We start from the raw sequence: 21,911 nt of genomic DNA on the forward strand, positions 1-21,911 counted from the left end.
TAATAAGCGAAACGGTAAATTAATTTAACAATAAAAATTCTAATAGTGATTTTATTTTAGGATTTTAACAAATATATTTTGATCATGATATTTTAATTATTTGTTAAAAAAATAAGTATAAATAAACTCCTAGGAGTATTGATGTGCCATATTGTCATTTTGGCTATTAAAAATTAAATTATTAAAATAATAAAATAAATACAATCTGAAGCGCTATAAATGCATATTATCATTTTGACTATAAAATATATTAAAATGCTTTAATGATCTTTTAGGTTTAGCAATCAAAATCTAAAAGGTGCAACCCAAATGAACTTTTGAAAGCATCTTGAACTCAATAATGGTCTTATGCTAAATTTTTAATCACTTGAAATGTTATCAAAGTATTTTAGTCATAAGTTTGCCAAAGCACTTAAGATTTTCTTATACAATATCTTTCAATTGGTCAAAATGACAATATGAGGCTTTGATTACTAGAAAGTTGATCGAAGTATTTAGTCTGGAAATTTTAATAACTTTTTCAATGGATAAAATGGTAATAAGATATTGTCATGAGTTTTGTTGAGAACTGACATTATGGACTAGAGTGCCGATTAAATGTGTTAAAATTATCATTTTCTCTTGTATGTTCTGTAAGGCCAAATAAACTCATAAAATGCAATAGAAATAATAATAGAATAACAAATAAACAGTGGTCACAATGCTAACACAAATCATTTACATAGTTTAGAACTCTCATGTCTAGTCTATGACCTACAATCCATTTAATGGATCATTGTTAGATCGTGAGACATAATTAGGGGAAGGTGAATAGACACCCGCTTTAAGTTTGTGTGTTCATCTACAATAAAGTTATTATATAGCATAAAACATAAAGAATGCAAATATAAAATAAATACACAAATCAATAAGGTAATTTATGTGGTTCAGTAGTCTCCTAGTTATGTTCCTATTGGAGCGTGTTCGATCAATGATTAGTGTGGTAGAAGGGATGGATACCACTTTATACAATATTAGTGTTCTAAAGAAATATGCAGTGGAAAGTAAAGATTATAAAGAAATACAAACCAAAATACATGGTTGTTGAACATAGTTCGATCGTCCCCCTAAGGATCTTACTTCATGGTTATTATTCATAGGTGGATCACTCTTGAGAACACCTTTATATTTGTTGTCTCCGGTAGCTCCGGGAGTACGCAAACTGATATGGGTCGTCGAGGCTAGTGTTGGACACTATCTCCGTAAACGATATTGCTCCGCTACGGTGCTCAACGGATAGCAGCAACTCGTTCCCAAGATACAACGACGAATGTCTCGGAATCGTAGCACTCCAAATTCCGAGACCGACGAACTTGCTCGTAGGCTTTTTGGACTCCGAATGCACTAGATGGATGAATGCACAAGGAAGGCTTGAATCGATGAATTCGATGAGTTTTCCACCATCTGGAGGGTTTTATTTATACTAATCAAAGAGGTTTGAAGAGAGGATGTGTTCTTTGGGCTGGATCGATCTGGATCGTCCAATTTGAAGGGTTGTAACCCTTCACACAGCCCACTCGAATCTCATCCATCAGATCTGAGGGACACAACCCTCAGATCTCGCTTATTACCATCAGCCATCGGATCTGGATCCATTCACTCCGACGCTTCAGATCAAGTCTCTTCCCAAGCGGTCTGATCGTGACTCTTCGCGATCCAACGCTCCAGATCGCATCACAAGCGATCCATCACACCTCTTTGATCGACGGTTGCCATCTGCCTGCCCAATCAACAACACAGTCACCTCTACTTGCCCACGCGGATGCCACACAGGCAATGCCACGTCACATGCGCGCCCAACACGTCACCCGAGTGCCACGCAGGCACTGCAATATCACCCGGAGCAATAAATTAAGCTCCTCAATGCTCCTCGCGACGACGCGTAAGTGCAAAGTGCGCCTACAAAGCGCCCATTGCGCACGTGCGCACGTGGCGGGTGGCGGGTGGCGGGCTCACAGGTGCGAGCACCAGCTCGCCCATGGATAGAGAGTACCTGTGCTTCTTGTGTTAACTTCATTAACACAGCAACACATATAAGGAAACATTAGCTATCGCCGGTTAGCAATGTGGGACTAAAATCTCATCTTTTCCTTAATATTATTTTGGACACCACTTTAGCCAATTAATTTCTCATTCATCCATAATCGGTTTTGAGCAAATTAATAGTCTAGATTTATCTATGCGAAACGTAGATTTCGATTTTGAAGTCATATCAGACTTTCAACGATCGATGGCACTTTAATTTTGCCTTGCAAAATCATATCCAACAATATTTTTATCCTTTTTGATAAAATCAAGTTTGAGAAGCCTCTTACAATTCAACATTCAAGAATTATAATATATGAAAATGTAGTATACAATAAGTCTTTTCAAAAGAATATAGTATGGGCATTATATTCATTTGATTATGATTTTCTAGTCGCAACCTCCTATGCTCCTTTTATAGCCTTTTTTTATTCAAATTTTTCATGCTATTATGATGAGGTCACAAATATCAATAGATTGATTTGTAGAATTTTATCTAAATCTTATTGTTTCTCTTTTCATCTTCAACTCCTTTGAATGGATCACGACTATGTTGGTGCTAGTGCAATTAAACTAGAGGAGGTGGATAATACACGTCTCTAATTTAATGAGTTAAGATGTCTTTGTTAATTTCTTAGCAAGGTTAACACATATCAAATGCAATGGAAATAAAAATAAAGATAATCAAACTAACAATATTGAGATGTAACATGATTCGACAACACCCTGGCTCTTAATCCATATAGCCTATCAATCCTTCAAGTTGATCACCTCAAAAACAACCACTAGCTTTCTCTTTCTCGATTAATTATAAGAGATAGAGAAATCTCTTATAATTCTATTGACAATTACAATGAAGCTCACAATTATAACTCTCAAATTAGCACAAGAAGATTAGGGAAATTCTCAAATATTGTTGATAACGTTAACCTTCAATTTAGTCACTTGCTCTCTTTTTGTAGCCTTCATACAACTTATTAGTCAGTATTATCTAACTCTAAGTAGTTGATTGAGATTCTTCATCAATTGATTGATCCACTATTGTTATTATCAAATCCAATCATTGTTATTTTATCAACAACTGCTTCCAGGCTAACTCCTGTAGTAGTAGTCGACTAACATTTTGTCATCAGTCGACTAACCTTCATCTGTCAACTTAGCAATTAATTTGGTCATGAATAGAAATATTCTATTTACCTATCATCCAACCCTAATCAATTGCACTAGTTGACTAGACCACTAGTCAATTAGTAATTCATAATAGTTGACTAGTGTTACCACAAATTGATCATAACCCTAAAACTCCTCATTTAAGATTTGAGATTTCATTAGTTGATTAATCCCAATACATTAGTAGACTAGATAACCATGAACAAAAAATACTTTTGTTCAAAACCACTTAGTATGTGACTTAGCTAGTAGTCGATTTGTGTCTAGTACCATTCAACTAGTCAATAACTCCAACCACTTCTATGGTTGAGTATATTGAGATTTTATCCTCTACCAAGTATAACTCAACACTCAACATACAAAGAGTTTACCTCTGCCTTGAAGTAATTTCTCACCAGGCTACCAGATGCACCCAAGTTTGTGGTTTCATGTCATCCTTCACACCTTCGCCTATAAAGTTTGCTTCCTCGACTCACTCAAACTCCAATGCTCCTCATCCATAATTCTCATATCATGAGTTCATTGCAAGGAGTAATTTAGGATGAGAATTACCTCACTTATCGAGTCCCTTGAGATTTCATCCTTGGTTCTGATCCCTTGACTCGATCTCCTCTCTTCTTCAGATGATGGTCAAGAGACTCTATTATCAATTACCATAAAGCCAATGTTTGGTCTATGAGTCACCATCACTTCTTCATTGGATGGGGAGGAGGTTGAGGTACCATCCATGTAGCTGTCGTTAAGGTCTTCTCCTTCTTCTTTGGTGCCACCTCCTTCTCCTTGGCTTTCTTCAACTTGGGGCATTGATTGCTCATATGCCCCTTTTTTTGGCAATTATATCACTGGATTGATCTTTTTTTCCTTCCATTTTTTCTTGTGGTACTCTAGGAGATTTCTTCTTAATTTCAATTTATTTTTAAAAACTTTCCTTTCCTTACTTACCATACACCCCCTCTTCAATGGTGTACTCATTAACCTAGAGGATGATGACTTCTTCTTCTCTTTCAGTCAACGGAGAAAGAGAAGAAGAAGTCAATAGTATAATTGAGATTTTTAATGTTATGATAATAAGTTTATTCTTCTCTTTCGGTCAATAGAGAAAGATACACTAAATAAACTACTCTGCGAAGGTGAAGGAATAAATAAACTACTCTATAAAATTAAAGATACAATCCATCAAAATCAATAATAACATTCTAAAAATCTAAAAATAAAGATAAAGGAGTAGAAGAACTTGATTGTTGATGTTTGTTGGTGTCTCTTCATGTTGTTTAATGTCTGAAATATTTTAGATCCTTTGGTGTCTTTGATGTGACCACCTTTTTGGTCTGTTGTCACCAGGTGACCCCTGGAATGACACCCTTTGCTCATTTTTATATCCCCTTAGCCCCTGATAAACTTTCTTAAATAAAAGAGGAGTGCAACATCCAACCCTAGACAATCCACAATTGTGGAATGTTCCATGAATTGGTCATAAATCATTCTATCTCGACTCTCTATTTTACTCGGTAGTAGGATCTATAGCCATGGACATTTCCAAGGGATGGATGTGGATCTTGCGACATGTCCCAATTGATACTCCACGGGCATGATCCTTCTTCCAATGATGATCCACGCCGTGGAACTTTCCACAAGTTGATTGTGGATCATTCTATCCATTTCCCACACTTTCCTACGAGCTCTCCTCCAATTAGCACTGAGAACCAAGACCATGGATCATTATGCCAGTACATTTACTCAAGTTTGGCATCTCTAGGCATAATCCTTTAGTTTAACATCTCGATTTGCATGCGCCAATGTCACGATCTCACCTTTCTATCAATAAAAATGCAAATTGTAATTATCTAAACTAAAAAGATAAAATGAAAATAAATGCTAGAAGTTTACACAAAATATCCTCATATAATACAACAAATGCATGCTAAATAATATCAAAAATATATGCATAATTGGTACACATCATAGTGATGTTAATCCTTCGAAACTAGCACCACCTTTTTTTATCAAAAGAAAACACTATGATGTTGATCATCGACAAACAATACCATAGTGGTGTTGATTCTTGTAAACCAACACCACCATTTGTGAGAAGAATAGAATATTGTGGTAATGTTCGTCGAGGAACAACATGGCAGTGGTGTTAATCCTTGGAAATTAGCGCCATCCTTTGTGAGAAGAACAGAACATAGTGGTGCAGGCCCTCGAAAGTCAATACTACAATGGTGTTGATCATTGGAAACCAACATTATCCTTTTTGAGAAGAACAGAACGTTAAGGTCTTGTTCTTCGAAGAACAACACCACAGTGGTGTTGATCTTTGAAAATCAACACCACCCTTTATGAGAAGAATAAACAATGTGGTTCTATTATTCGAAGAACAATACCACAATAGTGTTGATTTTTAGAAACCGATGCCACCCTTTGAATTTAGAACCAAACTTTGTGTCAATTGACATAGACTCTTAACATAGTTTTGGAGACTCAGAACTAGTCATGCACAACATATTTATCTTCTCTACACTATCCTCGTCCAATACATGCCAACTTTATATAACTTTAAATCTCATAGGTTTATTAATGAGTTTCAGTCAAAATTCATTGATGGACTTAGGATGCTCTAATTAAGACTCATTCCAAGTGTTATAGGTTTCTGAAGTATCTTGGAGTCTATATGGTGCCCAGAGCTATCAGCTTGAAGCTAAGGTATTAACAGTAGTGCTCAGAAGGTTTTTAAAGTTTCAAACTTTATGTCAATTGACATGAACTCATAACTTATCATGGAGATCTTAGAACCAGGATTAGACATTATAAATACCTTCCTTGCACTACCCTCTTTAATTACATGTCAACTTTATAAAAATCTAAATCTCTTAGGTCCATCAATGTATTTTTGTCAAAATCCATTGATGGATATATGATGCTCTAATTGAACTCATTCCAAGTTAAGTAGGTTCATGTAGTGCCTAGGAGTCCTTTGTATCCTGAGCTATCAATTTAAAGGCATTAATAGTAGTACTTAGAAAATTTATAAAGTTTCAAATTTTATATCAATTAACACGGACTCATAATTTATTGTAGGAATCTCAAAATCGAATTTGACACCATAAATGTCTTCTCTGCACTACCCTCTTCCATTAACAGCAATGCTCAAAAGGTTTTTAAAGTTTCAACAAAACAAAATCCATTGATGCCTAGTCAATTATTTACATTGTAATCATTTATACTATATTTTATTTGTATACAAAATAATCATTTACACTATAATCAGATTACTATTTATAATAAGTAATCTGTTAATAAGTAGTCAATTACATGGTTAGTGTCTAATAGTCAAATTTGTGTAATCACTATTACCACCACTAGATCAGCAGAGTCATAGTTTAAATGTGAAAGTTGAGTGTCCCAAAACATAAGTCCATTGTAGTTTCTGTCCAACATCAACTAATACCTACACTTTTAACAAATAAAAATAAATTTAATTTTCGAAAGAGGATAGTGAGCTAAATTTTTAGATGCAGAAAGTGTCGATTACAAGACTTTGTATTACCATGGTATTATAGTGCTAATTTTCAAAATGTAGCACCAAGGTGGGACTTCATGCTTGAATATAGTAGAAATTGGAAACATACCTTTGGAGATAATCAATAGGTTGAACTATGTTCTTGCACCATTCTACAATAGGAGTATAATTTGCAATACTAGATTAGTAATGTCACGTCTCGGGAGACGGCTGTCCAAAAAATTTCAGCATCTCCCCTGTAACAATGTCGTTTTCCTAAATACATATAAATAATGCAAGGCCCACACAGCCGCACAACAATATAACAACAATGACAAATCACATACTTATACCAACAAGGTATAATTGCCAACAGACATTAACTACATGACAACGAGAATCCCAAAACGCATCTCTAATGCTGACAATAAAATCAAACGACAAATTACACGAGTGTACGATAAAAGAAACTGCTCCAAAGGAAACAAACAACGAAAACCACATATACGGATCCAAATCTCCGTAAACGACATATCGAACACAATTCAAAACTACATAAGTACGAACATAAGACCAAATATCATGTACACACAAAACTTTACACATCCATAAATAAAGCTCACATATCCAAAAACAATCAAAATATGTACGAAGTAATACCATAAGATGGATTCTCCTGCTGTGAGATAGGGCAGTCTAGCAGATCTCCAAGCTTCACATGGCATCCTTACCTGTTACCTGGGGAGAAAATAAGAGACCCCCCAGGGTCTGGGTAGTGAGTATATAATACTTAGTGGGTATAAACAAGAAAGTGCACAACAGATCAATATATAAGAAAACAGCAGAACAACATCCAAGACCAATAAACTATGTATAGCAGTAAGTATCATGCAACACGATCACAGTCATATATCAGCAAGTGTAATAACTACAATAATGTAATAACCAGTGCAATGATCATAAATGCAGGAGACAGCTACTAACAATGTATGCACATATGCAATGCATGATCACTGTCTGCACTCGCCACCCCCAGACACTCACCCAGTGCAGTGAACTGAGGCGCACGACAGGAAAACCGCACTCGCTCAAACAATAAACCACTACTACACAAGTGGGGAGCGGGCGGGATCAGGAGGGTCAATCCTGATTGCACCCAACTTAGCGCAACAATTGCTCTCACTCTTATGCCACTATCACACAGCGACAAGTGAGGCCAACAACAACAATGATGAACAACACATCTACTACTATCATGTATGTGTCATGATACTCAATACAACAGTTAAGCCTATATCTAATCAGGCATAATCAGCAGATCATACAATGATATCGAACAACAAGTAAGGAACTAATCACAGTAAAGTATCATCAACATAGGACAACAGTAGAATCCATAATAAAGTATCATAGAGCAAGATCACAATTAAGATAGCAAGATAATCAACAAGGTAATTAACAACGAAATTAATTATGCACTTACAAACAATCCTGTGTTGACCAAGCACATGAGTACCCATCTGATGTATGCACGTCGATAAAGAACCCCTCGTGTGTAACAGGATCAACCATCAAGGTCCTGCAATAAGAATAACGACGTTCCTAAATGCAACGACATATATATACTTCTCATTCACAAAACCCTAGCCAAATCAAAGGGTAGTTTAACCCCATCCAATATAACCTAACCCGGAGTTAGATTAATCTAACCATTTGGGTCCTATTTACACAACTTAACCAAATACATTGATTAGTTGTATTAACCTCAACCCTTGTTTAATTTACCGGATCCAACATCTCAACCCAAAACCAACAGATTAACTAATTACTACATGTTAATTGGACTCATGCTCCAATCCAACTTAATTCTAACCATTCCAACAAAATCAATAGATCAATTCATATCAAAACTAATCAAGGTCATTCAATGCATCAGACCCCTCTTGTTTCCAACCATCCCAAAATTTTCAACGCTAGCAAGACAAACTACAAGAATCGACTTCAATTAAAGACTTACCTCACGGAAGCCCTAACAACTTTTGCTCAGCCCCGTTCAAGATGGGTTTAGCTGCCGAAACCCTCTGTCTCTAACCTGTTTCCACAAAACCCGAATCCAAGTCTCAACACCCATAGAAAACCTAACAAATCCACGAATTTAGACTCTTACGGATCAATTCGTCAAAATCTCGCTCTTCTGGTTGCATCGAATGCCGCTGTCGACTCCTCTGTCCACGTCGATTGCTGCCACCAACACCTTGTTCGCGTTGAACGTCGCTGCGTCGCAACTCCCTGTCAACCCCGATAGCCGAAGCTTTGTTCACCGTCGGCAACCACTGCGGATCAAGCGACGGCGGAGGAAGACAGCCTCACTAGGGTTTCCTTCTCCCCTTAGATCAGTCTCTCTCGCGTTGCCGGCGCCGGCAATCGCGGAGACGGGGTCACGATCCACGATCAGCGCAGCGTGGTTAAGGGAAAAAATCGCGCCTCCTGTTCACGCCGGATTCCCAACCATTTCGGGTTTAAAACCCGGATCCATTATCCTATCTTAATTGGGCTTCTAATTTAGGCTGGTTATATGGGCTTAAAGGCTGGCCCAATTTCCTAAATGGACATATTTTACATTCTCCCCCACTAACAAAAATTTGATCACCAAATTTACTATTATCGTACTATAGTGCAGAAATACCATAGTAATATAAATCATACCTCAAGTGAATCATCTAGAGTTTGAATAGTACGCTTTGACTGACCGTCTGTCTGTGGATAAACTATCGTACTAAAGCGAAACTCTGTATCCAAAGCTTGCTGCAGACTCTACCAGAACCGTGAGATAAAACATGGATTTCCATCCGACATAATACACGCAGGTACTTCATGTAACCTAATGATCTCTCTATCTTACAAATCTGCCAAACAATCCAGTGAAACCGTCCGATGTAATATATACAGTCCAGTACCTATATATCACGCACACAAAACAACACATACATGATGCAATTGCCCACACTTAACCCAGTACTCACGTATATATGTCGCTAAGGATGTCCGGTATCACACTACCATAAATCCAGGACCACAACAAGTCACCTGGTGATAGATCAATATACAGCCATATATAGCTACATTCTGTTGGGTCCAAAAGGATGTTTGTATCTCCACAATGGCATGATATTGTCCACTTTGGGTCTAAGCCCTTATGGTTTTGTTCTTGGGCTCTCCCCAAAAGGCCTCATGCCAATGGAGATACTTTCCATCCTTTTAAACTCATGATCTTTCCCATGTGTTTTAGATGTGGGACTATGTTTGCACCTTTGCAACCCAACAATCCCCCCCTCAAACAAAGGACCACAGACCCCCCCTCAAACGGAAAGCCTCCGTTTGATGTCTGAATCTTCGACCCACCAGGACTTCCTGCCCCTCGGTCCACCCTGACCTACTAGGACTTCCTGCCCAGCCGCAACCAAGACTTCCTGCCCAGCCGCAACCAGGACTTCATGCCCCTCGGTTTACCCGACCTACTAGGACTTCCTGCCCAGCCGCAACCAGGACTTCATGCCCCTCGATCTACCCAACCTACTAGGACTTCCTGCCCAGCCGCAACCAGGACTTCATGCCCCTCGGTCTACCCGACCTACTAGGACTTCCTGCCCGGTGTCTGATCCTCTTGATTCAAATACGGGAGCCCCTACTTCCTTTGTTTTTAAGGTTCAACCCACATGATTAGATCTGGATCATGGCTCATCCGGCGGTTAGTCCGGTGAAGAGCGGCCTCGCTCTGATACCAATTGTTGGGTCCCCAAGGATGTTTGTATCTCCACAATGACATGATATTATCCACTTTGGGCCTAAGCCCTTATGGTTTTGTTCTTGGGCTCTCCCCAAAAGGCCTCATGCCAATGGAGATACTTTCCATCCTTTTAAACTCATGATCTTTCCCATGTGTTTTAGATGTGGGACTATGTTTGCACCTTTACAACCCAACACATTTATCATATAATCAATGTCTGTTCTTTATACTCGTTTCTGAGTACCACCCCTCTGCGGTGACCAGGACACAGGATATAAATTCGGCTGCGTACAAACTATACAACCACCATCCCTCGATGATTCAATGAGTAAGGAATTTCTAACCACCTAATTTATAATTTACCGCTACTAGGCTAACTATCAATGATGATTGACCCACAAATTACAATCGTCACATTACACCATGTATGATGTAATGATCAAGCAACAATGGCCAACAGTTACTATGCTAAATCAACATGGACAGCAACATGTCTGAACACGCAACAAAATAGATGTCATCTGAGATTCAAGCGGCTCAAATACAAGCATAGAATAACCATGAATGTCTAAGATGTCCAACCCACTACAATAGAAAAATAACTTGCACTAGAACTTATTCTGTATTGACCAAATACAAGGATGGCCCACATCGCATCATGCCTCTTTCGAGTCCTAAGCAAGCCTGTAACAAAATCCATCGTAACATGTTCCCACTTCCACTCGGGTACCGATATCTCTTGAAGTAACCCTGTTGATCTCTGATGTTCAGCCGTCACCTGCTGACACGCTAACCATTTCACAACAAAGTCTGCGATATCCCTCACTACAACAAAAACAGTCATAGACATCGGTGGAAAACCGATGTCTATGAGAAAATCGACTGATGTCTATGAAGGCGTTGTAAAAGGTCTGACATTTTAGACATCGGTTTGTAACCGATGTAATACAACTCAACGACATCGGTTTGTAACCGATGTAAAACCGATGTAATATCACTCAACGATATCGGTTTCGCAACGGTGTAAAACCGATGTAATATATGTTTAACATCAATTTTAACAACGATTTTCGACCGATGTAATATCACAACGACATCGGTTTTGCAACGGTATAAAACCGATGTAATATATGTTTAACATCAATTTTAACAACGATTTTCGACCGATGTAATATCACTTAACGACAACGCTTCCAAACCGATGTCATTGAATTTAAAACTGTTGTAATAACACTTATTTTTTTATGTTGTTTGTAAATTATGATCGAGCAAGATGACAAAATTATCATAATATTATAAATTCATCAAACAAATCACAAATACAAAAGCACCAATATATTTAATCACCTCAATATTTACAAATAATCAAAAGTAACTAAAAAAAATTATTCTTCTTGCAACATATTACATTGTTTTCATCCTCAGAAGGAACTAATATAGAATCCTCAACGTTTACAAATAACCTTTTGACTTCTGTACTTCTACAGATACAAATCCAAAAGGGAAAAGTAAACAAAATCTCCATCTAGCATAGCAATGAATCATGAGCCACTCCATTCACTTACTTGGAACAGGCTTGGACCAGCAAGCTTTAAATTCTTGGATGCTCTCCGTAGACTCCATTCACTCCATTCTGTTCTTCCTTTAAATTCTTGGTATAATATCAATTTCAGATAAAGGATTGCAGAAGTTGCTTACACATGGTTGAATCTGCCACCTTTTCCTTAGAAGCTGGCTGATAATTCTCCCAACCCCCATATCACTTGATCAGTAGCAGCGAAAAAAAAACCTCCTTGCAGGAAAGGACAGAAATCGATCTGGAATTAGATTTAGAAGAAAATATAAAGAAGGTCTATCACTTTCCAAGTTCCAAATAATACATTTTCTCTAGAACAATGTGGACAATTTAGCTGGGACAGAAATGCAATTCATAGTCAACTAAATAGATAGCTAAAATCAAGAGGAAAAAAGACTGCAGCAATAATGAAACCAGTGATCTGCAAAGTTGGATAGTTTGTCAACTTCCAATAAATGTTAGAGAAACTATGAAAAACTGTAATGAGAAAAAGTATTTCAGCCACAAAGAAGAAAAGTGCATGCATCAGTTTTAACAAGTTTGGACTATAATCAAGCATTGCAGGTGAAGAATCCACACTAATAGTCAAATCATGAGGCAGCCAAGAAATTGAAGAACAGCTGATAGTGTAACAACATTTTCAACTGATGAATAAGAACATTAATCACTAATACAAATATCCAGCAATTGAAGATGATGCTATACCCAAGAAGAGTCTCTCTTTTTCCCACCTGCAATGAAAAACAGAGGAAAGCAAAGTCCTACAAATATCTTTGAATTCTTTGTCTAGGTTTAATCTTAAGCTCAGTGGCAGCAAATTTCCTGGGACAAACTAATACCATATTCATCGGTCTACAAAGTTTAATCAGTGTACACAGCATGTTATCTATACCATCACAGTTCATATACAAAATGAAAGTGCAAACATAACGTTCCATCATAAATTACCACTCTTATGACTATAAAAATTAATATGGAACGAGATTAGAAAAATGATTCTCTTCCACTTAGGCAGAGTTGCATGTATCATTTTGTATAAAAATGGTACCGCTACAACTATGGACCTCTCCGGTGATTATACCATAGGATGTCATTTACAATGATGTGCCGCTACTGGTTCTAATCTTGTAGACTGTCAAATCTCCTGTTTGAAAAGATTCTTGAAAACAAGCTGTTAGTCATGATAGAACTCTTCCGCATCACTAGAGCCAGCATTAGTACCATGGAGACAGAAAAGCATACCACTACAATGCAAAGTCAATGTTTGACGCTAGCGAAACAAAGTGCTACTTCAGCTTGTGCTTGAAGTTCTCCCAAGGCTTTCACAACTTCTTCCCGGCTGATTTTTTTCTCCTTATCCTCTTTAAGCAATTTCCTTAATCTGCCCACGAAAAGGAATGGAAATAAACAAAGTAAATCACAGAATATAGTTTCAAATAGCATTTAACTTTGAATTTTAACTATTTTTCTAACTATTTTTTTAGTCAGTATCCATTTCTGAAGAAATTAGCCCCCAAAATGCCTATACTGCCGCATGCCAAAAAAAACCCTAAAACAACAAGTAAAAGATGGGCGCAAATCCTGATCAAACAACAAGTATACTGCCCTATAGATATTCATCTTCCTGATCAAACAACAAAAGGAATCACAAAAACCCTAAAAGAAACAAGTAACCGGCATTTTACCTCGTTGGAGTGCTGGGACGGGACGAATGACGGCCGGCCGGGCGCGGGCGAGCGCGGGAGAAAAATCGCCGACGGACGGCCGGGCGCGGGCAGGCGAGCACTGGAGGAAATAGCGCTTAAGGAAATATCACCGGCGGGCAGGCGGGCGGTCCGGCGCGAGCAGGCGAGCGCTGGAGGAAAGCCGACGCGGGAGCAAATATTGCCGGCGGGGGGCGGGCGAGCGCTGGAGGAGAACAGAGGCGGTCGAGCGCGGGAGGATTGGCTACCGGGGCCGGGCGAGCGCAGCCGGCCGATCGCGCGGGCGAGAAGTAGTCGGTGTCGGAGGGGGGAGTTTCGCGAAGAACAGAAGCGATCGGGACTTTCCTCAAAACCTAAGATTTGGAAGCGTGTGGTGATAACCTTTATTAATACCACATTATTTCGCTTCCTCATTATAAAATAATATTATTAATTAATATTATTATTAAAATATATTAAACTATATTATATTAAGCATTATATAAAACCTTTATTAATGATGATAAACCGATATAATATTAAAGCGTTGTAATATTAATAAATAATGCTATTAATGATGATAAACCTTTATTAATTTATTTTCCACCACACGCTTAAATGCTCATTATTAATGAATTTATCAAGGGATCTAGTAAAACCTTTATTAATGAGGAAGGGATTTCGGGGCGCAATTAAACGGGGTTTACCACTAAAAACCTAAGATTTGGAAGCGTGTGGTGGAAGAAATATTTGGAGGGAGAGAGGGAAAGAAAAAATGAAAATATACAACGGTTTTAAATTGTTGTTATAGCTTCCAAAACCGTTGTTGAAAGCGCAAATAGACAACGGTTTTCAAACCGTTGTCGTAGTCTTCAAAAACCGTTGTTAAAAGCGCACATAGACAACGGTTTTAAAACCGTTGTTGTATCCTCCAAAAACTGTTGTTGTAGTCTCCAATCAACCTCTCAAAGACAACGAAAATATACAACGGTTTTAAATTGTTGTTATAGCTTCCAAAACCGTTGTTGAAAGCGCAAATAGACATCGGTTTTAAAATGTTGTTATAGCTTTCAAAACCGTTGTTGAAAGCGCAAATAGACAACGGTTTTCAAACCGTTGTCGTAGTCTTCAAAAACCGTTGTTGAAAGCGCACATAGACATCGGTTTTAAAACCGTTGTTGTAGCCTCCAAAAATCGTTGTCGTAGGCTCCAACCGATGTCTCAAAGACATCGGTTTTTGTTAAAACCGTTGTTAAAAAGTAAAAGACATCGGTTTTGACATAAAACCGATGTCTTTTGAGTGTTGTTAAAGACCGATTTTCTTGTAGTGCTTGGCAAAAGAAAAGTCCAAGTGGGTAGTCTTGGCAAAAGAAAAGTCCAAGTGGGAAGTCTTGGCAAAAGAAAAGTCCAAGTGGGAAGTCTTGGCAAAAGAAAAGTCCAAGTGGGTAGTCTTGGCAAAAGAAAAGTCCAAGTGGAAAGTCGTGGCAAAAGAAAAGTCTAAGGGGGAAGTCGTGGCAAAAGAAAAGTCCAAGTGGGTAGTCTTGGCAAGGAGAAGTCCAAGGTTGGTCTTGGCAAAGACTTGACATGACGAAGCTGATGGAAGCATCTCAAGCTAGTGCGAGAATGATGGAGCATCCAGGGGAGGCATGAGGCTATAAGAGGTGTTTGAAGGCCGAGGTCAAGGTCAAGAGAAGCTGAAATGAGATTTTTCAGCTTTACCAGTCGACTGGCCCTGCCAGCAGTCGACTGCGCATAAATCAAACTTACACAGAAAAATCAGTCGAGCCAGAGGAAGACAGGAGTCGACTAGGCAGTCGACTGGAGTATTGGAGTCGACTGATGCCAGTCGACTGGTCTTGGATCAGTCGACTGATATTTGAACGTTGGAGAAAGATGGCAAGCATTTAATGCGTTTTAATGCAAGATTTTACTGCTGATTGAAGCCATCAGTCGACTGGCCCTGCCAGCAGTCGACTGATATTGCAGAATTATAAAAGAAGCCTGCTCGAGATCTGATCAAGGAGATTCTGTCATTCTTTTGTCTCTTTACGCTTCTTTTGAGAATTTGTTGTTCTCTGATTCTTTGCTTTCGTCTTCTCCTCCAAAACATTATTTCACATCATTTTTGAGGAGAACGAAAAGGTTGTAAAGGTTTCTCCGCCTTCGAGGTTTTCGAGAAGGAGACGATTCATAGTGCAGCGGGTGTGTGCGTGCGTGTGGATCCTTGGAGTAGTCACCTCTGCGGAGGTGGATACCAAGTAAACGAACCGGGTTAGCGTTGATTTATTATTTTCTCTATTATATTTTGCTTCCGCTAACACTCTTGTAGAGAAACAATCAAAGAAGATTCGAAAAACGCTATTCACCCCCCTCTAGCGAACCAACCGATCCCAATAAAATATTGTCTCTCAAAAGCTTCCCGGACGATAGTCATGATATATCATCCTGACCCACGTGTCCCTTAGTGGTTATATGAGTGAAACTTCTAACCATGACAGCTCAACAAGCTCCATGCAATCACATTCTAGTAAAATCTTTAGTAAAGTCATTTCATGCAATGAAAGCAACATGGTAAATCTAAAAATACTCAAGTAGATCTTCAGTTAAACTCCATCTAAATGATAAAATTTCCACCTGAAGTTACTTCTCTTTCCATAACTCTAAATCCAAAATTCTTGATCATCACCATGTGGTTTATTCATTGTCCATGACAAATCTACTTAGGCAACAAAGCTAAAATTCCAAAATAATGATTGGAAACCAAGTAATGGCACATAGATTGTAACCAAATAGATGGTCCCCAAATTTACTTCCTTTATACTACAGTGCACAAATACCATATTAATTAAAATCATACCTCAAGTAAATAGATGAGGGTATCGAACCCGGACAATTTAGTGGTATCAGAGCAAAGGTTCATATCATTAGGATTTTTGTTGCATTTGGGTCGATTTTCGATGTCCGTCGGATTTGTCGTCGGATTTATCGGTGTTTCGGGAGTTATCATCGCATTTGTAGGTTTATCTGATACCAATCGTTTGGTATCGGAGCATATTAGGTAAACATTTAGTTTTAGGATTTAGGTCTAGTTTTCGAGTTTGTTATCTTGTTGGGTATGTCTAATTTGGTTACCTGACCCGAGTTGTGAGATGGACAAACAGCGGCATGAACTCTCCGAGCAGTGTAAGTAAATTTCAGCTACTGCTCCAGTTAGTCAGACGGTGGATTTGAGCCGTATACCGATATTGGCAAAGTCTGTCAAGGATCGATTGACACTATTCCATGGGGATTTGACCTATGGCTCGCTCGTTCGTGGTTGAGGAGTCTATCAGACACGTTCGCTTACATTTCCTGTACGAAGGCAGAGATAGTCGAGCTAGCGATATATCACTTACGTGATCAGACAGTTACCTGGTGGGGGACTCAGCAGACTATACTCGAGAGCGAGTTTCAACATGGACAGTTTTTCAAGAGGCCTTTGAGAGACAGTACTTTTCAGAGGCATTCTGTCATACGGAGCAAGAAGAGTTTATGAATCTGAAGCAAGGGAACCGATCAGTGACTGATTATCATGTAGAGTTTTTCAAACTTGCGGAGTTCTGCCCTCATATGGTAACTCAGGACAAGGATCGACTGTTTTATTTTACGCGGGTTTAGCTCCGTATATCCGCTCGAAGATGTCTAGTTGCCCCATCAGTACCTTCAGAGAGGCCCTGGATCGGGCTCTGATCATTGAGTCTACCCAGCAGCAGATTACACGTGAGAGAGAGGCAGAAAAATTCAAGGGTCGGAGTTCACAGAGATCTGGTCAGAAGAGGCCAATTTAGGGATCCGGTATACGAGATTTCTCCGACCGACAGAAAGGCAAACGATTTGCGGAACCTTCGAGTGGTAGCCAGCGGAAGGACAGTATAGAGAGTAAATGCTATCATTGTAGATCTGGTGGTCATCGAGTTGCAGACTGCCCATCCGATTAGGTTGTTTGCTATTATTGCAAACAACCTGGTCATATGTTGAGTGACTGCCCACGAAGAGCTCAGTTGGAGGGTACTGGTACTTCTTCTGCTGGAGGACGACCTACACAGCCACGACAGCAGAGGATACCACCGAGATTCAAAGCACCCTAGCGGCAAAGAGCCCCACCATCTTCCGGACAGTTATACCAGATTCAGGGGAGAGACTATATAGTATATCCAGCAGATTCCCAATCGGAGATATGTTATGCAGCAGTTCCGATGCAACATCAACCACCAACAGCACCTGTTTCTTATGTTCAGTCGATGTCAGCTACACCACAGAGTCAGATTCCTACTGAGTGGAGACCTGCTATTTCTCAGCCAGCTGCACAGCACGATCAGCGCAGCGTGGTTAAGGGAAAAAAACTACCTCCTATTCACGCTGGATTCCCAACCATTTCGGGTTTAAAACCCGGATCCATTATCCTATCTTAATTGGCTTCTAATTTAGGCTGATTATATGGGCTTAAAGGCTGGCCCAATTTCCTAAATGGACATATCTTACAAGTAATCTTCGAAGGAGAATAGGGAAATAACTAGCATCGAGACACATGATGAAATGGGAAAAACAAAACTTAAATGAGAGAGGGAAAGATGAACCCTAACCTTGAATTGGGAATATTGGAGAAAACCCTAACACTTAACATGAGTTGAGTGGGAAAGAAGAAGAGGTTTCGACTTCTCGATGATTACGTGAGCTGAGAAAGAGAGGAGAGATGTCGAGATTATGTACATCCAAACCATTTTTTAAAATTGTGGATCGCATGCTTCGGAAAAAGGGAATGAGGGAAGCTATTGACAAGAGGGGTAAAATGGGAAATAGGTACACCCTTTGGAAATTCTAAAAGTTGAATTCGCCTTTTGGGAAATAAGAAACTTTAAGTGTACCCTTTGGACAATTACTGAAATAACTACATTCTGTCTCAATCTATTTTATTTTCAAAAATATCTATATTTTCAACGATATTATAACAGCTACTAACAATTATTATAGTTATAATTATGTAATTGTTGTAATATTATATTGACTAATATTAATAAAAAAAAATTAGAAATGAAGTGTCATATTGTAATAGTTACAAATGTGTAACTGCTACAATATAATATTATTAAGGGGGCGCTTGGTATACAATCGGTAATGGGAATGAGTATTATTTCCATTGAGGAGTTAATGGCAATAGGAATGATTACCGAATTTTTGGTGCTTGGTATAGATACTGGAATGGGAATGAGAATCAGTCCAACGAGTTCCCCGTCGATGCTGTTGTACTTGAAGTCGTCGAGCACGGTGACGCGGTAGTCGTGGGAGGAGAGGAGGCGGAGGTGGAGGGGATGGGCAAGGAGAAGCAGGTCGCCCCATCCCTTTTTCTCCCACCTGTACTCCACAGAGAAGGGTCGGGTGAAGGAGGCTTCGTCAGAGATCGAATAGTAGGCGTTGAACCAATTGAGGACTGGCTCATAAGCGGGATCAGGGAGAGCTGCGAGGCGCACGACGCCGGTGAAGCTCGGGGCGAAGAGCAGCGAGTTGCCTGCTGCGCGAGGAGTAGCAGAGGAAGGTCTGGCCGTTGTTGAGGCGGAGAGTGTGCTTGGTGAAGGAGGCGTTGGCGGAGACGTCGATGAAGGCGTTGACGGAGGAGATGGAGATCGCGGTGGCGGCGATAGTAGTGGAGAAGGTGATGAAGGGGCTTCCGCGGACGAGAAAGAAGCGAAGCGAAAGGGGAAAAAGCTGCACAGATGGGAATGTGTTTGATAACCAGGGGAGGGGTAGGTTATGAAATCAGGGATATCAAATCCTTATTTTGATTTCCATTCCCGTTTACCAAGCATTAAGAATGGGAATGAAATAGATTTCATTCCCATTCCCCTCTCCTAAACCCACCTACCAAGCGCCTCCTAATATTGATTAGAATTGAAACTTCAATATTATAACAACTATAATCTCGTAACTACAACAACAACATTAAAAATAAATATATTTTTAAAAATAAAAATATATTAAGGTGAGATAGAATATTATTTTAATAATAAATAAAAATGAGATATTTTTTTGATGATTTTAATAATTTTTTTTATTTTTACCCAATTTTAATAATATCTAAATTGCATATCTAATTCGATAAATATCTCTTTTTTCCTACCTTTCCTCTAATTTCTTAATACCTACGCACCTTACTTTTACAAATATTTGAATTGTATATTATATTTTTAATTTATCAAAATATGCATTTCTTTTTGAAATTACACCTCCGTCTATGCACACTCACCCAACCTATTAGAACCACCAACCCACATTTAAAATCATGAAAAATAGATCATAAAATAGGATTTTAAATTTTTTATTTGTGTCTAAAAAAGACTGAATTTTTTTTAACTCACAAGGGATTAAATAGGGTGTGGAACTAAGATTAAGAGCATTGTTACACTCAACAGAGTCTCAAAAATATATTGATTTTGCTTTAGATTGAATCTATTAAGTTAAATTTATTAATGAATTTTGATCCAAATTTATTTAAAAATTATATAGTATTTAAACTCTCAATTTTTAAATATAATTGTTACGGGGATGCTCCGAGGGACCCTCGGTCAGACTCAAGTCCAAGCCTGGTCCCACCCCAAGGGCCCAGCCAGCCAAACCTGTAAACTTGATTGGTCAAGTCACCTAGAGTCTCGACGTTTACCCCTTCGGCTCGCTCGATAGCCGAATCACCCAGTCGGTCATCTATTGACCGAATCGCCTATTCGGCCATCCATAGGCCGAATCGCCTATTCGACCATCCATAGGCCGAATCGCCTATTCGGTCATCCATAGGCCGAATCGCCCATTCGATCATCCATAGGCTGAATCGCCCATTCGGCCGAATCGACCATTCAGCCACCCTTCATCCGAATCACTCATTCGCCCACCCTTTGGCCGAATCGCCCATTCAGTCTTTTCTTCCCCTCTTCCATGCGGATTACATCCCCGTTCTACCTCCGGAGTGCCTTAACACCGAACGCCTTCACCTCACATATCCCTTACCAAGCCAAACCGATGAAGCGCCCTACAGTGCCCTGGCATATCCCATCATGACTTCTGACAGGCCCATGCCCCCATTAATTACTACTATCTCTCTGCCGTCCGCACGGATTGTGACAGGATAACATTTTACCAGCGATGGGACAGGGAACTCGATTGTTCCTAACACCACATTAATCATGATGGGTCATTCCTTAAATGATGACGTGACAGGTATACACGCTCATCTGCCCTTAAAACGACCACTCCCTCCTCAGGTAATTTGGTCTGGAATTTCTGTTTCTCTCCTTAATGCTCAAGCTCTTTCTGTTACTGTTCATCTTCTTCCTCCCGCCGTCCCTGACTTGAGCGTCAGAGTGGTCGCGCCAGGGCACCCCCTGGCCTTCCTTCTTACGTTCCTTGTGTTCGCAGGTCCAGAATATCCTGAAGACTAGACTCCGTTGCACCCAGCTCATCTTCCTATGCCACATCTACAGCGAGGAGGGTCCAGTGACGTGTCCAGACGCACTTCTCAACCGGAACATATTTTGGCGTCATCTGTGAGAACACACAACGTCCAGATTTGAGATGCCGACGGATCAACCTCCTCAACCTTGCCTCCTTGCCATGACACAGGAAGATTTTGACAAAGCAGTGGCTGCCGCCGTCCTAGCGATTTCCAAGCAGCAGCTGCCGGCGCCGACCACCCCCTCGAGAACTCATTCCTTTTCCGCTGAAGCTCCACCAGCACTGGCCCCAGCGCACTGGTTGTTCGAGCCCGCGGAGGCCCATCAGGCCTAGGCCCCTCAAGCCCAGGTCCCTCAAACTCAAGCCCATCAGGCCCAGGCCCACCAGGCCCCGACCCATCAGGCCCATGGCTAGGCCCGACCCTATATTTTTGAAGACGACGGTAGAATGTCCGTAGAATCTGCAGCGGCCCGGACTCCACCCCGTCATCCCGCACGTGGCAAGGGTCCGTGTCCAGGTGAAGGCAGCAGCTCTCACAAATCCCCCTTCGCCCCTTGGATTTTAGAGGAAGGGCTCCCTCGTCACTTTCGAGCCCCCCAACTCTCGGACTACACCGAAGCAGCGAATCCGGAAGATCATCTGGGGCGATTTGAG

Source organism: Curcuma longa, chromosome 5, assembly GCF_044706935.1.
Source record: "Curcuma longa cultivar G26 ecotype Majalengka, Jawa Barat chromosome 5, ITB_CL_G26_1.1, whole genome shotgun sequence".
NCBI lineage: Eukaryota > Viridiplantae > Streptophyta > Magnoliopsida > Zingiberales > Zingiberaceae > Curcuma > Curcuma longa.